Source organism: Mytilus californianus, unplaced genomic scaffold (assembly GCF_021869535.1).
Source record: "Mytilus californianus isolate M0D057914Y unplaced genomic scaffold, xbMytCali1.0.p SCAF_5, whole genome shotgun sequence".
Taxonomy (NCBI): Eukaryota; Metazoa; Mollusca; class Bivalvia; order Mytilida; family Mytilidae; genus Mytilus; species Mytilus californianus.
Genome location: NW_026262701.1, coordinates 38,599,531 through 38,616,197, shown reverse-complemented (window position 1 = coordinate 38,616,197; position 16,667 = coordinate 38,599,531). Strand labels below are relative to the sequence as shown.

At 31.9% G+C, this 16,667-nt stretch overlaps 1 long non-coding RNA gene across 1 annotated transcript in view; it reads right to left on the bottom strand.

Moving 5' to 3' along the window:
- Positions 1–7,232, bottom strand: part of LOC127701910 (uncharacterized) — a 97,207-nt gene extending 89,975 nt beyond the window's left edge. Inside the window, exon 1 of the long non-coding RNA XR_007982247.1 lies at positions 7,181–7,232. This is a non-coding gene — a long non-coding RNA (uncharacterized LOC127701910). The remainder of the gene's footprint in view (positions 1–7,180) is intronic.
- Between the last annotated feature and the right edge of the window lie 9,435 nt (positions 7,233–16,667).

Here is a 16,667-nt window from a genome sequence, read left to right as displayed (position 1 = left end):
TGTTGCTCGCTTAATCATTGTACAGTCAATACAATCAACTTTAGAATACACAAAGCTGGTTTCTTCTTTTCTTTAATTAACATTTTAGCTAAATGATAGGAGTCCAAGTATCCTCAACTTACATACATACAAAAACTATCAGTTAAATGGTTAATAACAAAATGGATTTCATTTTAATATTTCCTTGTTTCATATTAAGGCATCATGATTAAGGCTATACAACTATTAAGTTCTTTTATATAACTTGTATGGATTTAGTTTTATCTTCAGTTTGATTTGATTGTCCTAAAATGTAAGTGTACAATACAGTTAAAATATATATATGCAACTAATTTTAAAGTTTTGAATGCCCTTCCAGTGATACAACAAAGGATTATCTGTGGTTATGTCCTTATCTGAACCGCAATTTATAGTTTTTTCTCAGAAAGTTTTTCTAAACTATTTATTATTGTAAATGTTGGTGTGAACCTGCACTTTTTCTGGAATGGCTGCATATAAATAATGCAATCAGAATTCATAACATCAAGTTCTATTAAACTTGAAAATAGTATTATGATCGCATCACTGTTTTTGCACAGATAATAAAATTTCAAAAATTTCTGAGTTTACAGCATAACAATGTCACGAATGTTGAATAAAGGAAAGTTTTGATATAAAATTTCTCAAGTCACATATGCAAACTTAATCCAGAATAATATTTTTTTTTGTTATTAACACAAACCAGCAGCAGCAGCAAAGAGTTTTTTTTCTAAATTGACTCTCCTCAGACAACTACGGCTAGTTGAGAATATTACCAATACATTGGTTTTCACTAAAATAGACTTAAACTAGTTTTCACAGTTCATGTAGCATAAAAATTCACAAAATAGATCGTAAAAAAAACATTAAAAATTTGCATAGATATCTTTAAGTACATTACAAACAACCTAGAACTGTTGTGCATCAAACCATTAAAAATCTAAATTCAGAAATTGGAGCATGAAGAAAATGAAAACTGTAAATGATTTCCATAGGGAATTACTACTATCATGATCCCATAAGTGAATTTTACCCCAAAAAAAGGAGTTGAATATGTCATTGTAGGACTTTGTGTAGTTGTCATTCTACTTCATGAGGATAGACATTTTAAACATGCATTTATAAAAGTTTTTCTCCAACTGACCACAATTTACTGTGAAGATAACTATTAGAAGAAGTAAGGCACTCTAAGTGGCTAAGTGATCAATTATAACTATTATGGCAATGTATGACTTATTGGCAGATTTGTTCATACTTTTTTTCTGTTCAACTTGATTTAACATAAGTAGAAATAAATGGCATTTTAAGCACAAACTTAATGATTTTGTTAAGTACTACAACCTAATAATGTAATCAAAATAAACAGATAATTCATAAGATGACAATCCAATATACACCAATTTACCAGAAAACCATACCATTCAAACATATAAATCTATTCCATTGCTGTTCCCTTTTGATACAATAAAAGCAACCTAAACTTGCACCATATGTGTAACTATATATATATATATGTCTTATCTAGCATGTCTAGATCTATTATTACTGAAATGTATATGTAGGAACATTTAAAATTTCATTTGCAGACTTATTCTTTGCAGACTTCAACTTTAAAATTTCATTTGCAGACTTAATCTTTTCAGGCTTAAACTTTTCAAATCTCATTTGCAGACTTAATCTTTGCAGGCTTAAACTTTTAAATTTTGTTTGCAGACTTATTCTTTGCGGGCTGAAACGTTTAAATTTCATTTGCACAATTTTTCTTTATAAGCTTAAATTTTTAACAATTGACTTAATTTGAGACTTGAACATGTTGAAACAAACAGTTTACCAAGTTATTAGATTTGAAGAAAAAAACACTCACACAAATATATGAACATTCTCTGATCAGACATTGCCTTGCCCTTGATTCTGGATCAGGATTGATGTTATCCACCATTACACTCTTCCCTTCCTTCAGAGACTTTGTCGTTAGAGAAACACATTTCTGCCACATGCCTAGAGTATCCCGATTGACATGAACATATCCTTTTGTTTCTAGGTACTTTTTACCAAAGAAAGATTTACCAGATCCTGGATAGCCGGCAAACAGAACCACTTCTTGTTCATCTGATATAATCTTTGCATTTGGAGGGTCACACAATGGATCCGTAGATTTCAACTTTCTGGGATCATATTCTGGTAGATTATATGGTGCAGGCTTCTGATTAAGGAAAAACTCTTCTGGTGTGTAAAACTTGATCCCAAAATTCAAAGCAAACAATCGATCACTACAAGAGAAATCTTTCTTCCTCTTTGGTAGCCATTTTTCTGGTCTTCCAGCACCTTCTTCCACATCAAAACTGGATTCTTTATCAACCAGTATTTTATCATTTCCCTTCTCTTGTAGATAGTAAAACATTCCCTGAGCAGGTTTCCTGTACATACCACCATCAGTGGCAATCAGAATCTGAACTGGTACTCCAAGTTTATCAACTAATCTTGTAAATTTTGTCTTTAAATCTTTCCAACTTCACTTTTCCTCGTGCCACACCAAGCTGGGTAGTGAAGAATGCAATTTTATAACCATCGGAATGTAACTCTTTCAGTTTCTTGGGAATTTCTGGGTAATGAATTCTCCAATCACCAGGATGCTTTGGAAATACATTACCTGACTGTGTTACTATCAAAGTACCATCAATGTTAAATCCTGCTATCTTTGACCTTGAAGAAACGCCTTTTCTTGTATGAATGACTAACTTATCATATTGATCCCATTTACTCTCAAAAGCAGGTTCATCTTCCTTTTTTGCACTTAATTTGAAATCTGTTGTATTTTCTTTTTGTACTTTTTCGGTATTAACTTCCTTAGCAGCATCTTGCATCTTAATATTTTCAGGGCTGATAGAACTTGACCTAATGAACAGTTTTACATTTGTCAGATTTGCTCTAAATGCTTTAGTTTAGAGATATAAGCCAAAAACTGCATTTTACCCCTATGTTCTATTTTTAGCCATGGCGGCCATGTTTTTTTACGAAACAAAAAACAAAAGACAAACTTTATTTTAAATACCCTAAGAATCATTCAGCTTAAGTTTGGTTGGAATTGGTTCAGTAGTTTCAGAGAAGAAGATGTTTGAAATAGTTTACACCGGACGGACGACGACGACGACGGACGCCAGGTGATGGCAAAAGCTAACAGTTCCTTCGGAACGGTGAGCTCAAAAACATGTGTACTAGTTTTTAATTTGATTTGACCACAAATTTATGGTATACTTTATTTAACCAAAACTTAAACCTGATACTTGACAAATCAACTTAGAACCTAGTTCAAGACTGTACATCTGTCTGTCCATCCATAATATGGATGGACAGAGAGATGTATAAACATGAAAATAAAATGCCCCTACAAATGTAGGCAATAGGCATAAGCATAACAAAAGTTGACCCACACACATATTTCTGACCATTTAAGTGACAATGTTGTGAAGAAAGAGGCTGAGCTGTACTAAGTGTATACAACTGCAGCATGTTGTCAGGTTAAGTTCAACATATAAGTATCAAAAGTCATTATAAATATGCTATTAATTTTGATAAAGAAATGTATATAATACAGTTATATATTTTTGAAACAGTAATTACCTTAAACCCTTTGTTTACCTTTATATAAAAAATATAAACACTGATACAAAGATATAATGCAAAAAAAATGAAAATCTAATATACATCTGATTTTGTCAATTTTGAAACTTTTGTGTGAGACAAGAATCCCAATTTCAAAGGGTGGTAGATGGGGTCTTGCTAATGAAAATGGCTTTTCAGATGAAACATTTAAAAATAATACTTGCAAATTGCCTGGCTTAAATTGATGTTAGCACTTGTTAAATTGTCTATATTGAATTTTATGTAAATCTGGAAAAGGAATAGACATTTCAAACAAAAATTTCAATACTACAAAGAAACAGTAAATTATCAAGAAAAATGGACATCATTAACTGTAGAAATAAGATCTTATTCAATAACTAAAATAAAGTGACTAACAGTAAAATAGATTTTGCATGGTAAAGGCCAAAATAAATTTGTTTACAGTTTTATCCACCTCATAACCCTTAAAGTTTATCCAGAAACAATTTCAGAATATGAATTTACCTTTCTAAAAGTGAAATCTAGGAATTAGATGAGTGGGCATTTTGTTTCACAGGCAGCATTAAATGAGGAATAGGTGAGTTTATTTTTTTCCTGTCAAACTTTATGTCCATTTCAAAGTAAATTGGTCTAAAAAATAGGCCTTAGAATTACATTGTGTTTGCCTTACAATGTAATGTACTGGTTAACAATTTTATTCATACCAATATCAAAATGCAGATTTATTTGATATTTAAAGATGATCATGCATTTATTTGGATGAAAGGTTTGACTATAGTCTCTTTACTACATTACACTGATGGCATGACTCTGAATTAGTTAGAAGTACATGGATTAATTTACTTTTCAACTTGTCTGCAGTGGTATGACTTGTCATAATCAAAGTCAATCATTCATTTATAACTTTTCATTCAGTTATAAAATCATTTGCATTGTTTTTCTCTCCCATTTATTTTTATCAGGGATGGATGATAACTTGTATATTTCAAAATAAATATCAATGTTCTAATGGTTCAGAAACTATTGTGTGTATTTATTTATTGCAATAATAACATGAATAATAATCTAAGCAAAAAATCACAATTTACAGTATTTTCACTGACAATTTTAATTATTCATTTAATACATCAACATGATCAATATCCATAAAAAAAATCCCCTAAAATGTATGTCTGCATAATGCAATCAATCATTGTTATCATGGTTTTCATTTTCATGCCATTATCATATAAATAGCAAAGAACATCAAAGAAATTTGACATCATAGGGCAGGCATAAATGATATAAATTAGGGACACTCTCCAACATTGTAGACGAGAATAGAATTAATGACAAAAATCTCTGGGTTTTTTTTTTTTGTATCTTATATTGCTGATCATTGAAGTCTGTTTAGTTTCTCTCTATCTTCATGATCTTATTTAGCTTTTGCTCTAAACACAAAAGAGGGTAAAAAACTCCTATAAAGAGTAACAGTCTACTTATTATATCAGTAAAATTTGACTTGTTAGTAGGTCTCGTCTTGCTTATCATTTTTGATTATTTAAGTTTCTATCTATCTATTATTATTAATATCATACAAGGAAAAACGCCAAAAAAATGTTAAAAATCATAATCAAAGGCAATAACTCCAATAAGGAGTCGTCTGACAATTTCTGCCATTTGTTTTATTTGTAGATCTTGTCTTGCTGATCATTTTTGTATATTTAAGTTTCTTTCTATCTATTATAAGTTTTAAGATATAAGACAAAAACGCAAAACAATTTGTACAAATCGGTATCAAAGGGAAATAACTCTAATAAGGAGTCAAATGATGATTTCAAACATAAGACTCATTTGTAGAACTTGTCCTTCTGATCATTTTTGCAATTTAAAGTTTATCTCTATCTTTTATAGTTTTCAAGATATGATAATAGGCAAAAATCGAAAAAAAAGGGCAATAACTCCTACAGGAAATTGTCTTACAGTTTTGACGTTAATGGATAATTTGTAGAACTCAACATTCTGATCAATTTTACCCCTTCAGATTTCCTCTTTGATAACGGTTATCAGAATAATAGACAAAACTTGCATTTTACCCCATATGTTCTATTTTTTGCCATGTCGGCCATCTTTGTTGGCAGGCAGGGTCATCGGACACAATTTTGTTAAACTGAATACCCTATTGATGACTGTGGCTAAGTTTGATTCTATTTGGCCCAGTAGTTTCAGAGGAGATTTTTGTAAAAGATTACAAAAATTTATGAAAAATGGTAAAAAATTCAATATAAAGGGCAATAACTCCTTAAGTGGTCAATTGACAATTTTGGTCATGTTAACTTATTTGTAGATCTTACTTTGCTGACCATTATTGCTGCTTACAGTTTATCTCTATCTATAATAATATTCAAGATAATTTCCAAAAACTGCAAAATTTTCTTAAAATTAACAACTCAGGGGCAGCAACACAACAACGGGTTGTCTGATTCGTCTGAAAATATCAGGGCAGATAGAACCTCACTTGATGAACATTTTTACTAGTTGTCAGATTTGCTCTAAATGCTTGAGTTTTATAGATATAAGCCATAAACTGCATTTTACCGCTATGTCCTATTTTTAGCCAGGTCGGACATTTTGGTCGGCAGGCGCAATCATCGGACACATTTTTTAAACTAAATTCCCTAATGATGATTGTGGCCAAGTTTGATTCTATTTGTCCAAGTAGTTTCAGAGGAGAAGATTTTTGTAAAAGATTTCAAAACTTATGAAAAATTGTTAACAATTGACTATAAGGGCAATAACTCCTTAAGGGGTCAATTGACCATTTTGGTCCTGTTGACTTATTTGTAGATCTTATTTTGCTGTACATTATTGCTGTTTACAGTTTATCTATATCTATAATAATATTGAAGATAATCACCAAAAACTGCAAAATTACTTAAAATAACCAACTCAGGGGCAGCAACACAACAACGGGTTGTCTGATTTGTCTGAAAATCTACATTTTACCCTTATGTTCTATTTTTAGCCATGGTGGCCATCTTGGTTGGCGGGCCGGGTCGTCTGACACATTTTTAAACAAGATGCCCAAATGATGATTGTGGCCAAGTTTGGTTAACAGTGGCCAAGTAGTTTCAGAGGAGAAGATTTTTGTAAAAGTTAACGGACGACGGCGGACGACGACGGACGCCAAGTAATGAGAAAAACTCACTTGGCCCTCTGGGCCAGGTGAGCTAAAAAGGAGATGTGATATTATTGCAAATGATACAACTATCCACCAGATACCAAAAGACGACTAGATGTTTGCAACTATAGGTCACCGTTGAGAAAAATTTATACTGCATAGCAAGAAATAAAAGGCCCCGAAATAACAAAATGCAAACCAATTCAAATCGGTAAACCAACGGCCTAATATACGGTATGTACCAAACAATAAACGAAAAACTTCCAAGCGAATGTTATCCTGATAAAATAAAGAAATGAGTTATAATATTTAAAATAAAACATTCGGCTGCGGTACGTAATAAACACGAAAAGAATAAATTATGGAAACAAAACTTACCTAAAAGACAAACAACAAACACAACGAATATTACTGCATACTTCATTTTCTGCTGAGGAACGTAAGATGATTCTTTATAACTTTGTGTCTAGATAAACTCCATAAATAGAATGAGACATGCATAATCACTGGATATTTGTAAAATCCATACTGAAAGGGGTATGATCCGTTTGGAATTGCGGGATGTATAAATAGGTAGCCACATCCAGTCAAAATATGGACGTTAAATCACTAAAGTATGGGAAGAATCAATCTCTCACCACGTCAAAAAATCCTTAAAACAAATCCGATGGGTCCGTAGGTGGCCTACTGCAAGGCAAAACATTTCTGCCCCTACCCACATATCCTTGTTTTCGAGGGACAGCTCTGAATTCTCGATCTTCATTTCTATTTGCCACTGGACGTTTAGCAACCAGCAATCGATCAATTTAAAATCAAGTGTGGTCCTTTCATGTTAAAGGTAAAAAAAAAGAACAAACATCCTGAGCCCTACGTTTCGGTCTTTAAATCCCTTTGCTCATTCAGGCATTTTGACGAACTTTTTTCAAAACGCTTAAACTAAATAAGATCTATTTTGTTACATCTTGTGATCCGTTTATTTGGCAGACGCCAATGGCAGTCAGCAGGGTTTAAGAACATCAGTTGTTCGACCTGCTAGTCAAATGCGTTTTGCTAAAATATACTTTTTCACTCATTTGGTCTTTTGGAAAATGTTGTTTGTGTTGGATTTAGACCCCTCTACCAAGAAATTTGTTTTGCATACGCACGTTTAAAAATTGCGGTTTTTATCCAACGCAATCATAGGTTTGAACGTTGTTTTCAATTTAGACTTGTTTATATATATATATGTATATATTCATGAAGCGAACCCCTTTTAATACTTAGTTAATATTTTCCAATAATAAATCAATTAATTAAATTCTTGGTGTACTTGGATATGCTGAATCTCAACGTGTATTTAGATTTTAAATGTTGGACCATAAGAGGTAAAAGTCCAACTTCAAATTTTTCAGTTCTTTGACCACATTCATTCTGTGTCAGACACCTATGCTGTGTCAAATATTTAATCACAATCAAAATTCAGGGCTGTATCAAGCTTGGATGTAGTGTCCATACTTGCCTTCAAATGATCAGGGTTCGACCTCTGCAGTCGTATCAAGCTGCGTTGTACGGAGCATTTTATTCAATTAAGTCACAAGCACAATTCTTCAGACCCTTCAGGTGAAAATTTTGACAGATTGTATAAATGATAAGCTGTAATTGATGCACACAGTACACATTATCATTATCTCATGTTTTTGCTTTGCATTTTTACCTTTAGTTACAGTTTACTGTGTACTACAGTTTATATAATTTTTTAATATGCAAGACGTAAGTAAATGTATTAACAAATGTCAATATGGCTTTTCATTTGTTTTCTATGATTCAAATGAAAGAAAGTTAAATGTGTTTTTGGTTACTCCGTTGTGAAAATTATTTAAGTTTTTGGTGAATACCTTGTTGTACTTTAAGAGTCAGTCCCAGAAATAAGTAGAAGCAGGCCTACTTGGAAAAAAATCACACAAAACGAAGTACCTAAGTTATAATTTGTTCGGAAGTTTTATTTTGAATTGAAGTTCTTGTTTTCTTCGGACATATTCATAGTTGTATCATGGTTTCAAATGTTTGCCTATGAAAGTATCTGTTCTACACATCGAAAATATGTTTCAGTGGAGGTGGCAGCCTGTACTATAACTTCCATTGTTTACCAACGTGGCGCGTTTGATACGAGAAAAACAGTCAACAATGTGCATAGGCATTTCATAGACTTCATTCTTTGTTAAATTAATATTTGCATTTATAAGGATAAGGAGATGTGGTATGATGGCCAATGTGACAACAATTATCCTGAGATAAAGGGTGACAATTCAAACAAATATCGGGCACTGTGCTGCTTATAAAGGAGAACGAAGCAGTATACAAACAAGTATCGGGAACTGTACTGCTTATAAAAGGGAACCAAACGTTATACAAACAAGTATCGGGCACTGTACTGCTAATGAAAGGGAACAAAACAGTATACAAACAAGTATCGGGCACTGTACTGCTTATAAAAGGGAACAAAACAGTATACAAACAAGTAGTTGGCACTGTACTGCTTATAAAAGGGAACAAAACAGTATACAAACAAGTATCGGGCACTGTACTGCTTATAAAAGGACACAAAACAGTATACAAACAAGTATCGGGCACGGTACTGCTTATAAAAGAGCACAAAACAGTACACAAACAAGTTTCGGGCACTGTACTGCTGATAAAAGGGAACAAAACAGTATACAAACAAGTATGGGACACGGTACTGCTGATAATAGGGCACAAAACAGTATACAAACAAGTATCGGGCACATTATTTCTTATAAAAGGGCACAAAACCGATACCGTATAGAAAGCTATAAAAGGCCTTGTATGACGAAATGCGAAACAATTCAAAAGAGAAATCAAAAAAGCAGCGCCTCTTTTCACAAAAAATCTTACGATTACAATTGATCGAAAGTTATACTGAAATGTTCTTGATTTACGAGTATTTTTATCTCCAGTTGTTTATTCATTATCATTCCCCTCACTTATATAGTAAAGTTAACATTCCTTGGTATTGCGACTAACTGAGTTCATTTTGGTCAAATACTTCCTTAATTACTTCAGTGAAATCTGTTTTGATAAGGTCCCAGTATATATGATAAAATTCCGATATAGTCCCATCCCTGCTCGGAGACTCTTCTTTCTTAAGATTTTGAACTGTCTTTGTTAATTCATCAACATCAATTTGTCGATCTATATTTTGCCTTTCAACGTCCGTCAGTTTCCTGTCAGAACATTCGATAAGTTTTTCTGCGCTATTTTCGTCCCAACCCTGAGTGCTAAACAACTCGGAGTAAAATTTAACTTGCTCTGATAGTATTGAATCAATATAATGTTTATTCTTGCCGTCAGAGCATTTTATGCAATTCCATAATTCGTTCTTAGCTTTCTGTTTTTCTAAATTATAGAAATATTGTTATTTCAAATAAGAGGGAAAACTTCCACGATGAGTCGATTCTGATTACTATGATAATTAATATAAAGATCTTTAATTCTGCTTATTTTTACTTGGTATAGTTACTTTTTTACTAAAACATTTTTTTTAATAATTGTCAAAATGACAAAATCAAATTTTCATTCAACAGTGTCCTTTATTCTATATTATAGTGTGTTATTTGTCCCTCCAGATGTTTTATTTTTATCTATATATCATAAGAATGATAATTTTTTAGAAATTTATCTGTGGTAATATAAACGTCACAGAAAATACGTCACTTTTTGTGACGCGCAGTTAATATTTCGTTTGTTGTGTCCTGGTTTGCTGTCGTAAATTCATGGAAGGTGTCCGTTGTTATTCTGCGGTTTACATGTTGTAATGAACTGTTATATTATTTATTCATGTATTTCTATGTGTTGAGTGTTCTTGTATTTGTTTGTACTGTATTCCTGTCACGTAGTGTTGTCATTTTAGCAAAATGTTTAACATTGCCATATAAGCGGGAGGTTTGGCAAGTCATAAATTCAGGTTCAACCTACCATCTTTTCTTAAAATGTCCTGTATCAAGTCAGGAATATGGCAGTTGTTATCCACAATCCGTTTCTATGTATGTTGGCGTTTGCTTTTGTTGTAGTTCAGTGTTTCTGTTGTTCCGTTGTTTTCCTCCTATAGTTGATGTGTGTTTCCCTCGATTTTAGTTTGTTACCCGCATTTGTTTTTGCTTTATCGAAATATGACTATTGAACAGCGGTATACTACTGTTGCCTTTATTTGGTTCCAATTTGCCCAGTAGTTTGAGAGAACCAGACTCTATGGTCGGGTTGTTGTCTCTTTGACACATTCCCCGTTTCCATTCTCAATTTTATTTTGCACAAGTTTACAGACGAAGATGGCGGATTGCAGGAGATTAGAAAAGCTTAATTTGCCATTTGGCCAGGCCAACAAAAAACTTGGTACAAATCGTCGTTTAAAGTCAGTTCAAGTATTTTTGTGACTTTTTTCTGAAACAGTTTTCAAGTAAAATAACTGCGAAATCTGCTAAAAGCTGACATTTAATTTCTGTTATGAAGATTTTAAGATCAACACCGATCATAATATACCAGTAAATTAATCCAAGAACTATTGTTTTAATTTCAGTGTTCTATTTTTACCTGTACCAGCCATTATTTTTATCAGGTGGCAACAGAATATGGGATTTTTACAGAATATATGCTATGCGTTAATACTTTAAAGTTTAATAACATTTGATTATGCAGTTTCAAAGGAAAATATTTTAGACGGACGATGTACAAAATGATAACAATGACGAACGCACAGTGTTTGTATAACCTCATAAAGCTCTTAATAGGCAGATGAGATTAAAGGAAAGATCAGAAAGATTTGTTTGACATTTTGCTCTCAGCATTACAAAAAAAGATGTTTCCTAGGGGTTTTCCACGATTTTAGAATGGCTACTAAAGACTACTGTGACAGTATTGACCAGTTATCCCCTTGTTGTGAACCTATATATGAACAAAATACATTTTTTGGTTTTTTGGAAAATGTTGTTTGTGCTGTATTTAGACCCCTCTACCAAGAAATTTGTTTTGCATGCACATATATAAAAATTGCGGTTTTTATCCAACGCAATCATAGTTTTGAACGTTGTATTCAATTGAGACTTGTTTATGTACATAGATATATCTGGGAAAACAGCCTTAGTACTTATTTCGAATGATTTAAAGTTTCATGAACACTAAATACACATAAAAAATATATCTATGATGTATTTGATCATAACAGGAGACAACTTAGCGGAAGATTAACTGAAATACAAATGAGTAAAATCATGTCAGTAAATCATTTACTGTTTTTAAAAGGAAATTGACCTACTAATTGAAAGAAAGAATAACATGGTAGTTTCAAAATTTCAGAATTTTGTCAGAAGGGATCAAAGCATTGATGATTGCTAGGCATTTTCCAACTACCGTATATCGGGTTTTTTCGCGTGTGTTTAATTTTCGCTTTGTTCGCAGCACCTACAGAAACGCGAAAATTTAACCCCGCGTAAATTTCCATGCCTATTCCTAGATTTACAGCTGTTTAAACGTTTCATAAATAAACTACTAATTATCGAGTTTACACAAAATTGGTATGAAAACTCATTTCACCCTAAAGGTGAAATTACATTATATATAAAATCAGTCTTTTGTGTTAATCAGTAGATCACAAGAGTGTAATTAATTATGATATCTGTTTTTATAATAATTAAATTGGCTTATCATACATGTCATACCTTTTAACACATAAGCAACACGACGGGTGCCACATGTGGAGCAGGATCTGCTTACCCTTCCGGAGCACATGAGATCACCCCCAGTTTTTGGTGGGGTTCGTGTTGCCTAGTCTTTAGTTTTCTATGTTGTGTCATCTGTACTATTATTTGTCTGTTTGTCTTTTTATTTTTGGCCATGGCGTTGTCAGTTTGTTTTCGATCTATGAGTTTGACTGTCCCTCTGGTATCTTTCGTCCCTCTTTTTTAACAACACATCAGACAGTGACATGTTCGAAAATGTTAATTACCGACGTCTATTGATTGTTGTCATAACCCGAACATTCTGCTTTTTTAGTGTAAAATTAAAATTAAAAATAAATCACAATTTAACGGATATTTACACAAATATGCTTTCAAAATGATCTGTTATACCAGCACAAACTTGATCAAAACATTCATGGTTTACCATGCCGCAATGAACTTGATTTAAATGATTATTGAGAGATATCCGAATATATTTATTTTAGTTTGTAGTACACGTATTTATTTGTAATCGATTATCTGTCAGTCAATCAAATTTATTTTGTTTACATCTTAAACAATACAATACGGTGATTTTTTTCGAGTGGGTTTTCCCATTCAGCGAAAATTATACACAGCGAAAATTTAACTTGCCTTTAGTTGAAAATTATTGCTAGCCAACATTGTTAGTTTACATAAATAACTTCAATGTCAATAGGTGTTGATGCAAAAGTGTGTAATTAGTTCATGCAAAATGTTACAATTTTCACAAATTGAAAGAAATAGTTCGATGGAATCACGAGAAGTATTTGCATAGTCATTATAAAGTTGTTTAAATTAAACGGTCTCTGACGACATAACCTGTGTATGTGTTTTTTCCAAAGTACCATACAGTTCCTCTATAGAGAAACATATTTTTTTAACTTTCCCCATCATTCTCCTTTACTTAACGTATCAACCATTTAAAACCTCCAATGGTAAAAATGTCATACCTTTTTCAATTGTAGTAGTCTATAGTTACCGTCTTTTTGTGGGGATTCGAAAAGTTAAAAGTTTAAAAGACCATTGAACTGTCTTGGGTATATGTTCCTTATTTTCCCTGATTCAAATCTAGAACGCAACGATTAAAGAACTTTGTCTTCAGTAGCATGTCGCTAAACAAGACAAGAAGGCCAGGGGATATTTTACAAAATGTTGAACAGTAATTGTTTACATATCCAATAAAATCAATGGAAAGATGATGTGAGCAAAAATTCATAACTACATGTGCCTATTTTTGACCAGACCAAAACCAGCTTGACCAGTGAAGTTTGAATTTTCTTTACATAATTTTCAGATAGAATTTCCAATCACCTCTCCTGTCATTATATACAATCATTTGTTTGAAACATATTTTTTTTTGTAATACCACAAGGAAATACAAATTAATTATGTTATGAATATGGAAAAATATTAAAATTTGAATGCCTGTTTTATTAATGTATATTAATATTTTGAATATAATTTACACCAAGAATATTTCACTGTATGTACATGTACTTGGAAGATAAAGAAAAATCCCAAAATTCACTTATTGCCTGAAACGATGTTTGGCAATAAGCTGAATAATCATCATCAGATTTCAGAAAATAAGTTTAATGCCTGAAAATTTCAGGCAATTACCTAATGCTTAGTCGTTAGCTTGTTGCCTAGGATTTTAGTTTAATGCCTAATTTTACTTATTGCCGCAAACATATACACGGATACATAGCAAAATCATTTTTGAAAATACTGCCAAAAATTTAATTCTGATTTATTCAGCGAAGTTTGTTTAAGTTAACCATGGTATAGCAAACATCGAATTCCCTTACGAAATCTTATCACACACTATAAGAACATGATTTTCATTCATTCTTCACAATCATGGAACATTAAATCTTACAATTTCATTGATCGAGAGCCCTCTGATCATGGGACCGATGAAATTATAGGATTGGATGTGTCTCAGTTGCGATAAATGAATGTAAATCATGATCTTAGTAAGGTATTGTTCAGTTTAACACACAGCATTTCTATAAATGAGTTACAACTGTCCAAAGCCATTATCAGCTAGACTGACAGTTCAATAGTTAAATAAACAAAAATCAAAATTGTTGAAGTTTACTTGTGCGGTAAAAATTGGTACCGTGAAAAGTATAATTTGAATATCAATAACTTCAAAATTATCATAAAAAATAAACAATCAAAGCAATGCATAAAGAAAGAAGAAAAAAGTCTTTTAAACTATACAAAACTTAAATCTTAAAGCTTATCCGCTTACAAAATTTCTGATTACTAGATTTGCGGTTGGTAGGAATGCTATTTACATAAGAAGTTAAATCAAGTTTAACCTTTGAATTTTATTTTAAGGCATTTTATTTGATCACTTTAAATTTAGTTAAATACCTTACTTAATGCAATCGTATTCGGTGTAAAGAGTAGGAATCAAATATTGGCTGTGGAATAAACTTGGGTTGTAACTAAAATTAAGAAGTTATTGATTTGAACTGTAAATAAAGTAATAGACACTTCCTCGCCGATATATTACATGAATTGCATTCATACGCACAATAAGTAAACTTAAACAATTCTTACCATGATTTCATCGTATTAGTTATGTCAAATTATGCCTAAAACATAATTTATTAAACTTTCCAATATTATAAGATAGTCCCTACATTACCAAGACCTATCCAAAAATAAAATGTCTAAAAAAAATTCATGCATTAATTATAAAAATTGCATTAAACATGAAACAATTCTTGATTCAAGCCTATTTTATTTGAGCCTTGAGCACTTTACAATATTCTAAGTTTGTAAGAGAATTATAATCCCTTTCATCATGATAACTACTTGTCAATGCTAACTAACATTAGCTGACGCGCAGTTAAACGAATTAGTAGAAATTGTACAATTTCCCATTTGTTAGTATTCATATAAATTATTAATATTTTAGTAAGGAATTATCTTTTTGTTTATTTACAGTTCAATTTGATAAATTCAAAATCTGAGTTACAACTAAATTGTATTCCGTAGTCAGCTCTTTACATCAATTACTACTTGATTACCTAAAGTTTAAGTGCTCAAATAAAATAGGTTTTTATATGAAAATCAGTTAATTTAATTCCCTGTTTTAATTGTATCGGTATATAGGAAATAACGATTCTTACTTACTGCAGATACAAACACTGAGGTTTGTTTATTTATTTGCTAAAGATCTGAGTTATATTTAATTTTGAATTGTTTTTTCTTTTACTTCTTTATTTGCTTCTTGTTTTGTATATTGAAGTTCTATATATTCACATAGCATCGACAGTAACAATTCCAATGCACCAGTAAAATTAAAACATATTTTTATTATTTTTTGTTTGTTTCACGATTTAAATTTCTATCAATAATCCGTTCAAGCTGTCTTGATAAATATGATTCGGGGCAGTTGTAACTCATTTATAGAAATTCTTTATTTTGAACTGTAGAAAGTCCTAACGAATAGGATAACCCCATGCTAAGAACATGATTCACATTCATTCTTCACTACCAAGGAATATCGAAGCCTACATTTCATTGGTCGAGAGCACTTTGCTATATTAAGTTGACAAAAACAGACTCATAACAGCAATGTAATTAGACCTACCCTGTTATTTAATATTGGTCAGCAAATAATGTACATATAGACTTGAATGTTGTCTTCATATCATTTCTTTTTTGTGCTTCTTGCCAATATGTTGAGTCATTCGATTTCCAACTGATTCAAACAGTTTGTTCCTATGTTCTGATGATACCCCAATGTATAATGTTTGGTGAGGGTTGAGCGCACGCAAACATGTTTCATCTCGCAACATTTTGTATGTGCCTGGCCCATATTAAGAGCATATATTGCAGTTTTTTTCGTTGTTTGATGTCTGTCGTATTTGTTTTTCGTTTATTGTTTTGTGTGATGCTCCTCTATTCTATTATTTCAATTTTAGTGAAGCTTTTGAAAATGGGGTCGATTCCACTTTTGTTCTCATGGTACATCATGATGACCATAGCTGCAAATATTCCTGTCAATGGTAAGTCAGTTAATGAAAACAAGACTCATACATTTCGCCCGGAAAAAGTGCCTTTCTGAATTGACCTTCATCAAATGTTCATTCCAA